At 37.3% G+C, this 18428-nt stretch overlaps 1 protein-coding gene across 11 annotated transcripts in view; it reads right to left on the bottom strand.

The window, feature by feature from the left end:
• EHBP1 (EH domain binding protein 1) overlaps positions 1-18428 on the bottom strand; it is a 378662-nt gene that overhangs the window by 326602 nt on the left and 33632 nt on the right. The window lies entirely within an intron of this gene.

Below are 18428 nucleotides of genomic sequence, written 5' to 3' on the forward strand. Positions count from 1 at the left end.
GTGGATCCTGAGAAACGTAACAGAAACCCATGGGGGAGGGGAAGGGGAAAAAAAAAAAAAAAAAAAAAAAGAGGTTAGAGTGGGAGAGAGCCAAAGCATAAGAGACTGTTAAAAACTGAGAACAAACTGAGGGTTGATGGGGGGTGGGAGGGAGGGCAGGGTGGGTGATGGGTATTGAGGAGGGCACCTTTTGGGATGAGCACTGGGTGTTGTATGGAAACCAATTTGACAGTAAATTTCATATATTAAAAAATAAATAAATAAATAAATAAATAATAAAAAAATAAATAAATAAATAAAAAATACTAAAAAAAAAAAAAAGAAGGATATTTATAGCACTGACTGCATATATTTGAAAAGAATAAATCAATAATATAAGTTTCCAATTTAGGAAACAAGAAAAGAAAATATTAAACATAAAGTTAAGCAGAAGGACAGAGTAAAAATTAGAGAACAAATTAATGAAATTGAAAATGGATACCAATCAAAACCAAAGGTGAGTTCTTTGAAAAGACCAAAATAATTGATAAATTTGTAGCCAGGTTAACCAAAAAAAAAAAAAGATGGGGCTCCCAGGTGGCTCAGTCAGTTAAGTGTCTGACTTCAGCTCAGGTCATGATCTCAGTTTGTAAGTCCAAGCCCTGTGTCAGGCTCTGTACTGACAGACAGCTCAGAGCCTGGAGCCTGTTTTGGATTCTGTCTCCCTCTCTCTTTGCCCCTCCCCATTCACACTCTCTCTCTCAAATAAAAAAAAATAAACATTAAAAAAAAGAACAAATTATTAAATCAGAAATTAAAGTGGGGCCATCACTACTAATTCTGTGCACATTAAAAAGGTAATATAGAAATATTATGAACAATTCTATGTCCACAAGTTTGATAACCTAGATAAACTGGACCAATTCCTTGAAAACTGTCAGTGCAAAGCCCAATATGGGACTCAGACCTGTGAACTGTGAGATCATGACCTGAGCCAAAATCAAAAGTCAGAAGCTTAACTGACTGAGCCACCCAGGCACCCCAAAATCCTGTCACATTCTTAAAAAATACTGAGAGTAGAGTCTGCTTGGAATTCCCTCTCTCTCCTTTCCCCCTGCAAAATTAAACTAAATGTAAAAAAAAAAAAAAAACTGTAGAAGACAATAAAAGACAAGCCACAGAATGGAAGAAGATATCTGCAAAACATATATCTGATAAAGGACTGGTACCTAAATATACCAAGAACTCTTAAAAATTTTTTTAATGTCTTATTTATTTTTGAGAGGGAGACAGAGCATGGGTTGGGTGGGGCAGAGAGAGAGGGAGACACAGAATCTGAAGCAGGTTCCAGGCTCTGAGCTGTCAGCACAGAGCCTGATGAGGGGCTTGAAGTCACAAACTGTGAGATCATGACCTGAGCCGAAATCAGACGCTTAACCGACTGCACCACCCAGGCGCTCCAACACTTAGAACTGTTAAAACTCACAACAAGAAAACAACCCAATTTTTTAAGTGGGCAAGTGATCTGGACACCTCACCAAAGATATGCAGATGTCAACTAGGCATATGAAAAAATGCTCAAAAATCATGGCACTAGAAAACTGTAAATTAAAACAAGACACCACTACATAGCTATACTATAATAATGGTGAACATTCAAAACACTGACAACATCAAATCCAGGTGAGGATGTCGAGCAAAAGGAACTCCCCTTCATTGGTGGTGGGAATGCAAAATGATTCAGGCATTTTGGGAAATAATTCAGCAGTCTATTACAAAACTAATCATACTCTTACCATAAGATACAGAAATTGGGCTCCTTGGTATTGACCCAACTAAGTTAAAAACCTGTGTTCCACACAAAAACCTATACACAAACATTTATAGCAACCTTATTCATAATTGCCAAAACTCAGAAGCAACCAAGATATCCCTCAATAAATGAATGGATAAACAAATTCTAGCACATCCATACAATGGAATACTACTTAGTGCTAAAAAATACATTAGCTATCAAGGCACAAAAAGATACGGAAAAACTTTCAGTGCACATTGCTAAGTGAAAGAAGCCAAATCTGAAAAGGCTACATATTGTATGATTCCAACTATTTGATATTCTGGAAAAGGCAAAACTATGGAGACAATAAAAAGATCAGTGGTTGCAAGAGATTCAGGAAAAGAGATAGAAGAAAGAATAGGTGGAGTACAGAGGATTTTGGGGGCAGTAAAACTATTCTGTATACTGTAATGGTGGAATCATATTTTACATTTGTCAAAACCCATACAGGTGCACAACACAAAGAGTGAAATCTAAGGTAAACTGTTAACTTTAGATAATAATAGTGTATGAATATCGGATGAGGATGATCTCTATAAAATGGTATGGAATGATTTCCAGAATATTTTGTTAAGTGAAAAGCAAAGTAAAAGAGTGAACCAACAATATTTTCTTACCCCTTTTATGTAAGAAAGAAGAAATAAGGAGGAAAGTACATGTATCTGATCATCTGTGTAAAAAGAAACATAGAAAAAATATACCCAAACTCAACAAATGATGTTAGAATAATTGGACATTTATTTACAAAAGAATGAAGTTGGACCCCTTCCTGCCATCATTCACAAAAATTAAAATAGATTCTTAGGTACAATTTAAAGCACAAGGAACAAAACAAAAAATAGCTAAATCAGACTTCATGAAATTTAAAACCATTTGTGCATCATAAGACACCATTCAAGAAAGTGAAAAGATATTCACCAACTCACTGAATGAAATAAACTGTTTGCAAATCACATACCTGATAAGTGTCTCAAATGTAAAATATGTAGAGAACTCTTACAATGCAATGCTGAAAAGATAAATAACCCAAATAAAAATGGGCAAAAGATGAAAATACACATTTGTCAAAACAAAAACAAACAAACAAGCAAAAAACCCAAATAAAAGGCCATTAAACCCAGGAAAAGACTGTGGCTAAACATCATTCAGCAATTAGAGAAACATAAATGAAGACCACAATGATATCCCACTGTACACCTACAGAATGGCTACAATAAAAGACAATAAGATGTGTTGGTGAGGATACAGAGCAATTGGAGCCCTCGGACATTGCTGGTGGGTGTATAAAATGATGTAGCCACTTTGGAAAATGGTTTAGCAACTCCTCAAAAGGTTGACAAAATTACCATATGAACTAGCAGTTCCATTTCTAGGTATATACTCAAGACACAAATGTTCATATTAACATTGTTAATAATAGCCAAAAAGTAGAAACAACCTAAACATCCCTTTAGTATAAATAAAATGCAGTATATTCATACCACAGAATATTTGCAGCAATGAAAAAGAATGAAGTATTGATACATGATACACATGGATAAACCCTAAAACCCATTATTAAATGAAAGAAACCAGTCACAAAAGACCATATAGTAAGATTCCATTTACATGAAAAGTCTCCAATAGGCAAACAGAAAGAGGCAGAATGCAAATTAGGGGTTCCCAGAGCAGGGGTGGGTAGGAGTACAGGGCAGGTGGAAAAAGAAGAGGAGGGGAGCGGGGGGAGTTCCAGAAGAACAGGGAGTGACCGCTGGTGAATACGGGTTTCTTTTGGGGGTGATGAAAAATGCTAAAAAATTAGATGTTGATGATGGCTACACAACTCTAGGAATACATTAAAAACCACTGAATTGAACACTTAGGGTGAACTGTATAGTACATGAAGTATATCTCAATAAATCTGTTAAAAAGGAGAAGGAGAAGCAACAACGCAGAATAATGAAACTAGTTACATTCAGGTGTTGGGTGGAACAAGGGGGAAAGGATACAGCAATGGGAATAGGATACAAAGGATGGAAGAAATAAACCTTTTTAAAAATAGTTCTTACTTGGGGAACCACATTAAAATTCATTAGCTTATAAGTTAATTCAATAAGAAAGGGGAAGGATTTTCTAAAGCGAAATACAAATAAAAAGAAATAAAGCTGTGTTCTGAATTAAAAATATAACCACATTGAATGCTAAAAGTTTGATAAGGAATAGGATGTTTACATAACATGTAAATATATTTATATGATGCAGTGAGTACACAGAATCACTTTGACATTCCTGCCAAAAAGTCATAATCTGAACCTAATCATGAGGAAACAACAGACAAACTCAAATTGAGGAACTTTCTTCAAAAGTATCAAGGTCATGAAAAACAAAGAAAGACTGAAGAACTCTATCAGATTAAAGGAGAGTGAAGAGGGGCACTGGGTGGCTCAGTCAGTTAAGCGACCAACTCTCAATTTTGGCTCAGGTCATGGTCTCACGGTCATGAGATCTAACCCCACCTCAGGCTCTGTGATGGGCATGAAGCCTGCTTAAGATTCTCTCTCCCTCTTCTCCCTCTCTCTCTGCCCCTACCCTCCTCTCTCTCTCTCTCAAGATAAACTTTTGTAAATAAATAAATAAATAAATAAATAAATAAAGAGAGAGTGAAGAGATAATAACAGTTAAATGTAACATATGACCCTGGACTAGATTCCGATTTAGAAAAACACATTAACCTTTTGCTAGAAATGGAACTACCAGCATAACTGGAGAAATATGAATTAGGTCTACAGATTAAGCAACAATACTGTATCAATGTTAATTTTCTGACTGGATAAACTGTACTATGGTCACCTAAGAAAACGTCCTGGTTTTTAAAAAATACACACTTAAGTATTTACGGGTGAAGGGGCATCATAGGTAATGTTAAGAGAAAAATGACATATAGAGAGAGCAAAAGAGAATGATAAAAGTTGACACTTGGGGAATCTGGGTGAAAGGTATATGGAAATTCTTTGTACTAATTTTGCATATTTTCTAGAAGACCGAAATTTTTTCAAAATAAAATGTTCTTTTTTAAAAAGAAATAATGTTGGGGCTCCTGGGTGGCGCAGTCGGTTAAGCGTCCGACTTCAGCCAGGTCACGATCTCGCGGTCCGTGAGTTCGAGCCCCGCGTCAGGCTCTCTGGGCTGATGGCTCAGAGCCTGGAGCCTGTTTCCGATTCTGTGTCTCCCTCTCTCTCTGCCCCTCCCCCGTTCATGCTATGTCTCTCTCTGTCCCAAAAATAAATAAAAAACGTTGAAAAAAAAAAAAAGAAATAATGTTGCAATAATATACCCCCTGTTAGAACCTTAGTACCAAAGATGACAACTAAATCAAAAGATTATTTTAAATACATAACTGAATAAATGAGAAAAGTCAAATCTTTCTAATGGAATTCCAAATGTAAACAGAAAATCATCATTAGAATACAGTAATAATTGCCACAGTCAAAATCTACCAGAATTTAATATTAGTGGTTTAAACTTTAAAGAGAAATAGGATATTTACACAACCTCTCAAGTTATCTCCCCTCCAAAATTTGTTAATTTTTTAACATATGTCCACAAATCCTTTGATACTCCTCCTTCCAGTATATGGAACTAAATTCCCCTCTTCATGAGTCTATATTGGACTTAGTGTCTAGCTGCTAACAAGTTGAGTATAAAAAAGAAAAAAGTAATAACTTACAGTGAGAAATCTGGCAGACTCTACCTTAACCAAGTGATCAAAGTCAACACCACCAGTAATAACTCATGCTGCTATCATGTACCCTCTGATATGATGTGATAAAGGCACTTCACATCTGTGGTATCTTCCTCAAATCCATAAGTCCAGTCTAATCATTAGAAAAACATTAAACCCAATTTAAGTGACATTCTACAAAATACCTAGTTAGAATTATTCAAAACTATCAAGGTCATGAAAAACAAGGAAAGGCTGATAAACTGCCATAGATTAGAGCAGCTAAGGAGATGTGACAACTAAATGTAACGTGGTATCCTGAATTGTATCCTCAAACAGAAAAAGATTATTAGTGGCAAAACTGATGAAATCCAAATAAGTCTGTAGTTTGGTATAACAATATTGTACTAACATTAATCTCTTAGTTTTGATAAATGGCCATGGTGAATTTATTCACCCTAATTTTACCCAAAGTAAGCTAGGTAAAGAGCATACAGGAACTGTCTATATACTGTCTTTGCAACTCTTCTGTAAATGTATAATAATTTCAATAAAGTTTTTTTTAACAAATGAATTAACCAATTTTTAAAAGATTATTTTGTAAATTAGAGCACTCTTCAAAATAAAGCTGAACCATTAAACTCAATCTCTAAACCAACTTATTGCAAGAATAAACTCAGCCTCAATTAAGTTACTCTGAAATAGACTATTACTACATGCTCATTGCATTTAATGATTTTTGGAGGGGGCATAGAGAAGTATGAAAGGTAACGAAGGAACTACTGTGTGTGGTAAACAAGATTTGGGAAGCTTAAGGGGAACAGTTGGAAAAAGTGCTAAAATAAAATAAGAAGAGGTTTAAAAGATTAAAATTACCATTCCAATAGTATCCTAAGCAAACAGGAAATCTGGAAGGTTCAGTTTAGGATAACTACCGCAATAACATAAACAAAGGACCAAAAGGGGCTAGCAAAGTGTTAAGGGCTATCATAAAAGCCTATACCATAGGCTCCCAAACTTTCTGGGTTTAGAAGGCCCTGAATGTGTCAGTAACTTTTTCACAGGCCAAAGGAAACACCTAACCATTCTATTTATTAAGTAGTCAGGTCCAAACAACTTAAGAATATATGCCCTCACAACTCGACACCTGTGTTGGGCACTGCACAACCTCTCAAACCTCAGAAGACACTGCCCTCCTCTTTCCTGTTCCATATATATTTTCACATAGTACTTGCTTTTCATAATAGCAACTGCCAACACTCAGCTTTGTAAAAATATGGTATCAATGAAAGGATTGTAGCAATCCAATTTTGAAAATGAACTACCTCAAGTATAGTGTGTGTGGTTTCCAACACATGTTGCTGTCATTTCCCTCAAAATTCTTCCATCTTTTGGCACACCTGTAGAGTTCTCTGCAGTGCCTTCAAGGCCTCCTCAGTGCACAGTTTAGAAACTAAGACCTTTACAAAAGATGACAAAGGATATTGCCAAGACAGTAGCAACAGAAAAACTGGAGTGAGGGGCGCCTGGGTGGCTCAGCCGGTTAAGCACAGGACTTCAGCACAGGTTATGATCTCATGGTTTGTGGGTTTGAGCCCCGCATTGGGCTCAGTGCTGACCTGACTGCTCAGAGCCTGGAGCCTGCTTCGGATTCTATGTCTCCCTCTCTCTCTCTCCCTGCCACTCACCTGCTTGTTCTTTCTCTCTCTCTATCTCCCTCTCTCTCTCTGTCTCTCTCTCTCTCCCTCTCTCTGTCTCTCTCTCTCTCTCTCTCTCAAAAATAAACATTAAAGAAAGAAAGCAAGAAAGCAAGAAGGCAAAACTGGAGTGAGAATTGAGACATGCCTCAGAGAAAAAAAAAAAATCAGCAGATGCAGAAATGTTGCTTGGACAAATAATAACTGTGCTAGCACTTGAGCAGTTCCAAAAATATAATAATAAAAATTATTGTATTATTAGCTATCCTCCAATAGTCCTTGCTTCTGTAGAACAGTCTTTTTTTTTAATGAACTAATAAACCTATTCAAATGTTTATATTAACTTGACAGCCTTTATAGGTGGCATCGCTAAAGTACATTACTCTCACTTTTAACACACACACATATATTACAGAAACTGCTGGAAAAAAATTCAATTCAAATTTTCAACTCATTAACATTTCTAGAGTACCAATAGGAATTGCCATCCAGCATTTGCAAAACTTTACTTTAAACAGGTATCTGAGAAAGAATCATATATAATAGTTCTAAAACCTGGCTTGATGATGGATCTTAAGCAAGCAATCAGGGAACTCCTAAAATGACAGACTTGCCAGCACCATTCCCCATTTACAAGCTCAGACTTTCTAATGAGCATGGAAATCTCCATATTTGCAAAGTACCCAGAGATTCTGAAATCAGCTAGTTTGAGAGGAAATGACCAAAACAGCAATGTCCAGTAAAACTTTTTGTGATGATGGAAACGTTCCATACTTGCACTATCCAATATGGTAGCCCCTACTCACATGTGGTTAGTGAGCACTTGAAATGTGGCTAATGTGACTGAAAAACTAAAACTAAAATTTTAATTTCATCAAATTTAAGTTTAGATGTAAATAACCACATGTGGTTAGTTGCTTCTGTACTGGACAGTACAGAACTTGATGATTTATTTTAAATATCCATTCTTATAAATTTTCCAAGTTGTACCTTTGATTTAAATTAGATGATCAGAAAACTAGGTAAACTTTATCCAGTTTAACAGTCTGAGTCTTTTGTAGGTGGAGACTTACCCAATATCATACCCTTTTTTTTTTTTTCATAATAAAAATCCTCTTTGAATTAAGTTCTAAGAAAAGTCTCTGCAAAAAAATTTGGATATTTTCTTTAGCCAGAAGAAATACCACCTGAGCCAATGTGCTTCCCTTTTTGCCTTAGCTGCCAATAAATTCAGAACCAAGTCCGGTGTCCAGTGGTAACTTCTCTTAAGTGTCCAGTAACATGCATTCTCTGATCCTCAAGACTATCTCTGTTCTATTTATATCTCTAAATTAGTCAACATAGTGTTATTTTAAATTCTTAAGCAGACAAACCCTTTTGGACATGGGCAGAGTGTCAACTTTTAAAGTGATAACTTCTTTAATTAAAGTCAATGCTTTTATTGTTAATTGAGCTTTAAAGTCAATTTTTTAACTGTTTTCTCATTTAAAAAGTACTTTTAAAATAACAACACTAGGGTTAGTAACAAAAAGAGATATTTAATGGAACAAACGTATTGAAGAAAATCTTTAGGTACTTATTAGCAAACCTGCCTGAAAATATCACTATAATAGCGACAAATAAGACAAACATAAACCAACATCCTGCTGTAATTCTATAGCCCCCATTTCACAAACTCAGTTCTACTCCTTTTATAAAACACGCAAAAGTCCTGATGCAGAATATGAACATCCCTACTGAGCATTCAGTTCAAAAAGCTTGTGCAATTTTTCCTTCAGTACACTGGCCTATTTTTATATCATGCAGGGAACTACTTCAGTAGCTCTTTTGTTGAAATTTTCCACAAAATTAGAACACATTTGAAACATCACCAGCACATTTCTAGAAATGCCTAGTTTTAAGTTCCCTGAGCATCTAATTGCAAAACTAATGTGAAACTAAACTTAAATCGTCAGAGTAAAATTTCAAATAATCTCTTAAAATTTCATTTTAAAAATCAACCTTTGGGATGCCTGGGTGGCTCAGTCGGTTGAATGTCCGACTTCAGCTCAGGTCATGATCTCACGGTTTGTGGGTTCAAGCCCCACATTGGGCTCTGTGCTGACCTGACCACTCAGAACCTGGAGCCTGCTTCGGATTCTGTCTCCCTCTCTCTCTGCCCCTCCCCCACTTGTGCTCTGTCTCTCTCTCTCTCTCAAAAATAAATAAAATGTTAAAAAAAAAATTTTTTTAATCAACCTTTAAAATACATAAACCAAAGGGTGCCTGGGTGGCTCAGTCGGTTAAGTGTCCAACTCTTGATTTCGACGCAGGTCACAATCTCACGGTTTATGGGTTTGAACCCCGCATCAGGCTCTACACTGACATTGTGGAGCCTGCTTGGGATTCTTCATCTCCCTCTCTCTCTGCCCCTCCCTCACTCATGCTGTCTCTCAAAAATAAATATATAAACTTAAAAACAAATACACAAGCCAAAACTTGATACCAAATTAAGGTAAGGGAATTTCATATTACTGAGAGATACAGTGTTCTAAATGGGATCATTAAAAAAATCATGACAGAGAAAAAAAATTCTTTAAGAAAACTTATCATAAAGAAATATATCCTAAATATCATAAACAGTCACCATAGGACACACAAACAAATGCTGGCAAATTAATTCTACTTTAGATGAATTTAATTAGTTTCCTTAGGCATATTATTTAGTTGAAGTGATTATTAGAAAGTAAATAAAGTTATAAGAATGTGAACTGATTTGGGGGCACCTGGGTGGCTCAGTCAGTTAAGCATCTGACTCTTGATTTCAGCTCAGGTCATGATCTCACAGTTCCGTGAGTTCGAGCCCCACAGTGGGCTCTGTGTTGACAGCACAGACCCTGCCTGGGATTCTGTCTCTCCACCTCTCTGTCCCTTTCCTGCTGTCTCGCTGTCTGTCTGTCTCTCTCTCAAAAATGAATAAACATTAAAAACAAAACAACAACAAAAAAACCCCCACATGAACTGATTTTGCTCCAGAGGCAAAGATAATGTAGTTCTTTTCCCCAAAAGCCAAAGTATTGCCAAAACTTAATTTCAGCACAGCACTTCTAGCATGCTCCCTGGTTTACTCCCACCCCTCGTGTCACTCCAAACTTCTGTGCTAGTTCATCTTTCTCTAACACTCTTAAGTGTTCAGGTTATAGTTTCAGTCTTCTTGCTTACTCTATCCTTTTGCCTAGATAGTTCTCTTCATCACTTATTGCTTAAATAATCAGATAATGACAATAAGAACAATTGGTAACGTTTATTGAGTGCTTACTATATGTCAGGCACTATTCTAACCACTTTACAAGTATTATTTCACTTAATTGTCAAAACAACTTTATTAGTTTCATCACCATTTTACAGATGAAGTACTAAGAGGTTAAGTAATTCGTCCAAGATCACACAGTCAAAATATATTTTTGTAAATACACAGATATAAATGTTCCTTAAAGCTATTGTAAAGTTTCTTTCTATAGCTGGAAGGCAGGCACTGTGGGCTGGCCTCCATTCTTATGCAGTTAGACTACATTAAGTTGAACTGATAGTTTGCAGGTTGGGCACAGAGAAAACAGAAAGGTACCAGACTCTAGATTCCACAAACAGTAGCGGCAAGTAACTCCAATGATTTAGAGCAGGGGACAGTAAACTTATTCTTAAAAGGCCAGAGTAAATATTTTAAACTCTGCAGCCACGCAGTCTGTGTAGCAACTATTCAACTCTGCCATTTTAGTGTGACAGCAGCTATGGACAAATGGGCATGGCCATATTCCAATAAAACTTTATTTACAAAAGAAACAGCCTGGACCAGGCCAAAGCGTGCCAACAATCTAGAGGCTACTGAATCTGGTGTGGAGGCAACTGTGATATAAACACTACAATATCAAATTATGGCATAAAGTATCCTCACTATTTTCCTTAAGTAACCTACAATCGAACTTTTGTACAGCTGAATTTCACGTGTAATAAATATTTAAAATCTGGATAAAATACAACATGTATCAATTCCAGTTTAAAAAAAAACAGTCCACAAACACTAACATAAAACTGCTAACAAAGTAACATATGAATCTGTTATCTACTAAAGTTAAATCTACCTTTGACAATTTATCACATGCAAAAGAAGACTGGGCTATTTCCTTTCAAGGAATAAGGGGTTCAAGATCCACATAACTTGTAACACGAAGTTCTGCAAAGTAAAACTCTCTGCCTTACCTCTCCCCTCATTAAAATTTTAGCACCTGTCTTAACCATTTCTCCTGCAATTAGTCTTGGCAATTTCAAGAGCCAGAGAGGCCATTTGTCCCACACTTTAGCCTATAAATTCCTGGACTAACCTCTTCACTCCCAAAAATCTTTTCCTCCATTCCACTTCAATCACCAACTGCCACTGTCGCACCCTAACAGCTATAATCTTATAGTACAAAAGATGACCCATTCAAATATAGAAGAAATTCCACTTAATTTATTTTTTAAAAAAGAAAATTAAGGTATACTCATATTTAATGTATATGGAATATTAATTAAAAACATATTGAGGGGGCACCAAGGCGGCTCAGTAGGTTGAGTGTCTGACTTCAGTTCAAGTCATGATCTCATTGTTCGTGAGTTTCAGCCGTGCATTGGGCTCTCTGTTGTCAGTGTGGAGCCCACTTCAGATCCTCTGTTCCCCTCTCTCTCTGCCCCTCCCCCATTTGTGCTCACTCTCTCTCTCAAAAATAAATAAAACATTAAAAAAACATATTGAGGATGTATGCTTATTTATATATTTTTTAGATTTTATTTATCTCTACACCCAATGTGCGGCTCCAACTTACAACCCCAGGATCAAGATTAGCATGCTCTACCAACTGAGCCAGCCAGGCACCCATATGCTTATTTTTTTAAACTGATAAGCAAACGTGATCCAGAGGAGACTACAACCTTTATCTCATCATTACCTTTAACCAATTCCTCCACAATCAAACATCTCGCTTTTTTCCAGTTCATTCACTCTGGTAACTCAACCCCAACAACTATTCAACCTCCTGAACATATCAAGAGCACTACCCTCTTCACTTTTTCATTGACCATCCTACCGTTCATGTCCTTATTTTCCTCCTTTTCCATCTCATACTCCATGGTGCATCACTATAAGCATTCCTGTGCATTCACTCTCAATTTCCTCACCCTTTTTTCTCTCAGTTATGCATTCATTCATGACAAAACCCAACCCTGATTAAATCCAACTCTGCCTATTCTATGCCTGAACCCAAATAAGGAACATAGCTCAATTAAAATATGCAAACTTGCTGGTTGCATTCATTTTAAATTTAAGACCACAAAGTTAAGAAGGTCCCAGCACTACGCAGCAATCTTTCTACATTTCCCTAGTCAATTCTTGTTTTGACAATACCTCCTCTCTCCTTAATCCTTCAACACCTGTCACCTCCCTCTCAGCTGATGACCCCTAATATTACTTCCCTGAGAAAAGAGAAGCCAACAGAAGAGAATGTCCACACCCTCCTGCACCAAATCTACCAACCTACCTGCTTCTCTACCCGTGTCATCTGCCTTCTCTCCTTATAACAATGAATTGTTCCTGCTTCTATTTAAGTTCAACTTTTCCACTTGGGTACTGGATCCTGTTCCTGTTCTCATATTCAAGGACTTTTCTCCTGAAGTTACCTCCTCTCCCAGCACACCATCAGTTTTTCCTTCTTTACCAACCATTTCCATCAAGCATTCCAATATGCTGCAAATCTTCCACGTGAAACATAAACCTTGACTCCTTGTCTCTCTCCAGCTACTCCTTAGTTCTCTGATTTGTAGCAAAATTCTCTATGAAAAGTATCTACATTGATCATATTTACCTCCTCTCTCCTACCCCAATCCAATCATGCTTTAATCCCTACCTGTCCACTGAAACTATTTCTCAAAGTCACCAGCTCTCTCCACCTTGCCAAAGCCACTGTCATCTTGCTCAACCTCTCAACAGTATTTGACACAGTTAAACGCTACCTTCCTGATACATTTTGCACTTGGTTCCTCAGAGAATACAGTCTCCTAATTTTCCTCCTAACTTACTAATGCTTGTTTTTCAGTCTCCTTTGCTGGCTCTTCCTCTTCTTACCTACCTCTATATGTTGAAGTGTCCCAAGGCTCAGTCCTCCATCGTCGTAATCTATATTAACACCACAAGAAATTTCCTATAGCCCCATTGTTATAAATTCTATTTACTAAGAGACTCCAACCTCTTCTCTCTCCTGATCTCAAGATTCTTGTAATTAACTGCTTAATTAAATCTCCACCTGGATGTCCCATACTTTAAGAAAAGCAAAGCCAATTCTTGATTTCCCCTTCATGCCAAACCTTTTCCTCTCCAGGTGTTCCCCATCCCTATAATTAACATTACATTCATCTGGTTGTTCAACCAAAAGTCTACAGTCCTTATTGATCCATCTCTGACTTTACATCATATCTAATCCATCATTAAGTCCTGTCAACAATTCCTTCAAAAAATTTATTTCCAGTTACATGGGTGTATACATTTATCAAAACTTACTGAACTATACACTTAAAAGTGATGCATTTTATTGTATGCAAAAGTGTAAGGTATACCTCAGTAAAATGTGGTGTAAATGTATGTTTGTTACCTGCATATATCTGCCCATTTCTCACCACCTCCATCACTACCTCCTTGCTACTTGGACTACTGCAATAGCCTCCTAATTAGTATCCCTGCTTTCATTTTTACTCATGACAATTCGTATTCCACAATGCATCCAGAATAATCTTGTTTTTTAAAATTTTTAATGATTATTTGTTTTTGAGAGAGAGAGAGAGAGAGAGAGAGAGAGAGATGGAGACACAGAATCTGAAGCAGGCTCCAGGCTCTGAGTTGACAGCAGACAGCCCAAAACAGGGCTCAAACTCATCACCTGAGCCAAAGTCAGATGCTCAACCAACTGAGCCACCCAGACACCCCCAGAATAATCTTTTTAAAATGTTTATCACATGATATCGCTTCCCTGCCCAAACTTCTCCAATGGTTTCCTATACACTTAAAATCCAAAAGCGCTCAAGGCCATACATTATCTAATGCCTACCTACCTGTCAGACCTCACCTCTTTATCATCCTTCCTTTGTTCTACTGTGTTCCAGACACAATGGTCTTATATACACTCCTAAAACACACTAAAACAAACTTGTGTCCAATTACTTTTTTTTTTTAAATGTACTTCAAAAGTAGGTTCTTTACACAAAAGCTGATGTACCTCTAACTCACTCCATTAAATGGTCAACAGAGAAATGCTTGCTGAAGCCATCCAAAGAAGTGGATCTGAATGAGTACTTATTAATGTAACTTGGCCTTCATAAACTCAAGTCAATACTTAAAGTACATTCAACATTCTAATGTCCAACTGGAAAACTAAACTGGATCAGTTACAGAAAGCCTGGAACATCAGATTAGGAGTTTACATTTTATCTAATAGGCCAGCATCACAAACTTAAGCACTAGGAAGAACTGCTTTTTTTTTTAACTTTTCAAATCCTGAGATCACAAAGAGGTATAAAGCAATGAAGAAAATGAGAAGTTACTTTCAGGGATACATACATACATACATACTACATACTACACACACACACACACACACACACACACACACACACAGTTTTTGTACCTCTAGAATTTTGAGCCATGTGATCATATTACCTATTTTTAAAATAAATTATAATTAAATATATATTTAAAACAGAAAAAAGGAATCTTTACGTGACATGGAAAATCAGAAGCAAATATATTTCTGCCTTTTTGGGAAAAGTTTATAGTACTTTAAGTACTTTTTGAATGCCATAACTAAGAATTAAATAAAAACCTAGCTAAAATATATTCATATATGTAGATGATACAGACACACACACAAAATGCAATATATGCTCATACATAATGGTTCACATCACGTATTGGGGAGCTCCTACCACAACTGAGTTCTGTAACCTAAATTATCATAACCACAACTTGCCAACTTTCAAGTAGTTTCCTTAAATACCTGAATAGCTGCTGAGAGCTCATACAGTGAAGACTTTCCTCAGAATCTAAAAGCCTACAAATGATGAAAAAACCAAATAAGAAATAAACTAAGAAAAAAGACAGCACAGTCTCTTTCCCTCAAACTCATCTCCAGTGGCCAGTCTCACAGCTTCATCAATTAAGTGAGATTAATAATTAAATGACTTGGGAACAACAATAAAAGTAGGAGATATAAACCCTTAACATCTCCAAATTTGCTAGAGCCTCTACGTGGCAATCAAGGGGTGATGAGGAATAGGATCTCACAGTATAGTGCCCTTCTCTAAGATGAATAAAAGTCATTCAGGTTTTTGTTCTTGACCTAAGTTCTAGAACCACTACACCATGAAAGAATCAGGAAGTGGACTCACACCCCATCAGCCAGAGCAAAGGTGAAATATTGTAAGACAAGAGAGAAAAGAACTTTGAGAACGCAGAAGCCCCAAATCCTCTAATCTATAGAATCCATCCTTTGATCAAAGGTAAAGTACTGTGAGTTTGCTCATGGCCTAGATCTAAAAAAAGATCCTTAAACTCTTACCTTCATCCTGTTATCTGGCATGTCCAGGCTCATACCGTATGGCCATGACAACAGACCAGGGGAAACATTCTCCTTGCCTTAATCACAGAAATAACACATTCTCCCTTGAAAAACATATCCTGATTCCCATGACCCTCTAATCTCAAGTTTCATCTTTATTCCTTGAGTTTCAAATTCATGCAGAAGTCAGTGTATTTTTAATATACTTTATCATGGAGTCATGAGAACACTTGGTAAGGTTGAAAACATTATTTTAAAATACTGGCTCTTGGGGTGCCTAGGTGGCTCAGCCAGTTAAGTGTCCTAGGGTCATGGGATTGAGCCATGCGTCTGGCTCCACACTGAGCGTGGAGCCTGCTTATGATTCTCTCCCCCGATCCTCTAAAAGAAAATACTGCTTCTTAAACTTTAACATGCATACCGTGTGACTCAGTAGGTCTAGGGCAAGGTCTGAAAGTCAGCAGGTCTAACAGGTGGTCCCAGGTGTTGTAAATGCTCCTACTTCTCAGAAAACATTTTAAATAAGAAGGTTCTAAAAGGCAATAGAACCTATATACGTAGGTTACCTCCAAAGACACAGTCCCAATGGGATGCTATCTGTTCTTTTCATAGTTTATTCCTTCTTCCCTATACTAGTTGTTTACCTTCCATGTGACTACTATAAAATTGAAAAGTCTAGAACAGCCAAATATTTCTAGTGTTAAAGCCATTTCCTATCATAAAGACCTAATTTAATAGGTATACCATAATGGCCATCTCTAAAAATGATCAAGCCATCTATTCATCTGTAATCAAGTTAAATTTTCATTCGTTCACATTGAGACACATTAACAGTAACTTACACACTTCTCAAGGGAAAAAAAATTAGCAATGCTGCAAACTATAGGGAAGAAACTGATTTTGGTTTTTGTGGACGTTTTAATGTTTATTTTGAGAGAAAGAGAGTGCATGCAGGGGAGAAGCAGAGAGAGAGATGGGAGAGAATCCCAAGCAGGCTGCACACTGCCAGTGCAGAGCCCCACATGAGGCTTTATCTCATGAACCATGAGATCATGACCTGAGCCAAGATCAAGAATCAGATGCTTAACCGACTGAGCCACCCAGGCACCCCAAAAAACTGATTTTGTAACTAAAGAATCACCTGATGTGTTCTACATCACTTAAGAAAAGACTCAAATTTAACCATCATAAAGGTGATACTCCCAGTATACTGCCCAGTTAAAAAATACTTACAATGAGGATCTTCCTCATTCCCTAGTTTGGTTACCAGTACCCAGTCTTCCAAACCAGAAACTTGAGGGTCAATCTAGGCCTTTCCCTCTCCTTCATCCCCATCTGTTCCAGACTCCTGACTGAAATGACCATCAAGTCCTATCAATCTGGTGTCCTAAGTGTTCCTCCAGTCTATTCTATTTCCTTTGCACTGCCCTAGTCTTAGCCTTTTTCCTCACCTTACCTACTGCAATAGCTACCCTGACATTGCTGCCTCCAGTTACCCTTTCCACTATGATACCTACTCCACACTATTATCCAAGTGATTTTTCCAAAATGCAAACCTAATGTATCTTCCGCTCAAAACTTTTTACTATGCCCCCCACCCATCACCCACAGAATAAAGTCCAAGCCACATATAATGGTCCAAGCACTTAACTTTCCATGATTGGAATCCTGCCTGCCTTTCAAGCATCATATCCCACTGCACTCCCCCTATCCTGCACTTTAAGCCCCATTATTATCAAACTACACTGCTTGAATTTCCAGCACATCCCATGCTATTTAATTCCTCCAAGCTTTTGCATAGGCTGTTGCTTCAGGCTAGAATATCCTTCATTTCTTCTCCCTTGGCTTTCTGGCCAACTACTATGAATCTTTCAAAACCCAGTTCAGATCCCAGGAAGCCATCCCGAGACCATACCCTCTTCTCTTAAAGAATTATTTCCTCCACTGCCAACTTTGTAAGTAATAATAGAATTTACTGGGCATTTACTATGTGCCTGACACTGTTCCAAGCAGTTTACAGGTATTAACTCATTTAATCTTCACAATAATCTCTTCTATGAAACGGTACCATTATTTCTTTTGCAGATATGGAGCCTAAATCACAGAGAAATAAATAACCTGTCCCCAAGCATACCAACTGTTAAATGATGGAGACAGATGAAAATCCCTACATCATGGGGCGCCTGGGTGGCGCAGTCGGTTAAGCGTCCGACTTCAGCCAGGTCACGATCTCACGGTCCGTGAGTTCGAGCCCCGCGTCAGGCTCTGGGCTGATGGCTCAGAGCCTGGAGCCTGTTTCAGATTCTGTGTCTCCCTCTCTCTCTGTCCCTCCCCCGTTCATGCTCTGTCTCTCTCTGTCCCAAAAATAAATAAACGTTGAAAAAAAAAATTAAAAAAAAAAAAAAAAAAAAAAAAAAAGAAAATCCCTACATCATACATATTTGTATTACTATTCCTATCAGAGTGAAGTTATTTACATGACTGTCATCACCATAGACTGTGAGCTCCTTGAGGGTAGGGATTATGTCATATTCAACTCTCAAGCCACAGTGCCTAGTGTAAAGCAGGTAATTAGTGCATGCATTTCTTGAATTGCATAT

This window comes from Neofelis nebulosa, chromosome 9, assembly GCF_028018385.1.
Source record: "Neofelis nebulosa isolate mNeoNeb1 chromosome 9, mNeoNeb1.pri, whole genome shotgun sequence".
NCBI lineage: Eukaryota > Metazoa > Chordata > Mammalia > Carnivora > Felidae > Neofelis > Neofelis nebulosa.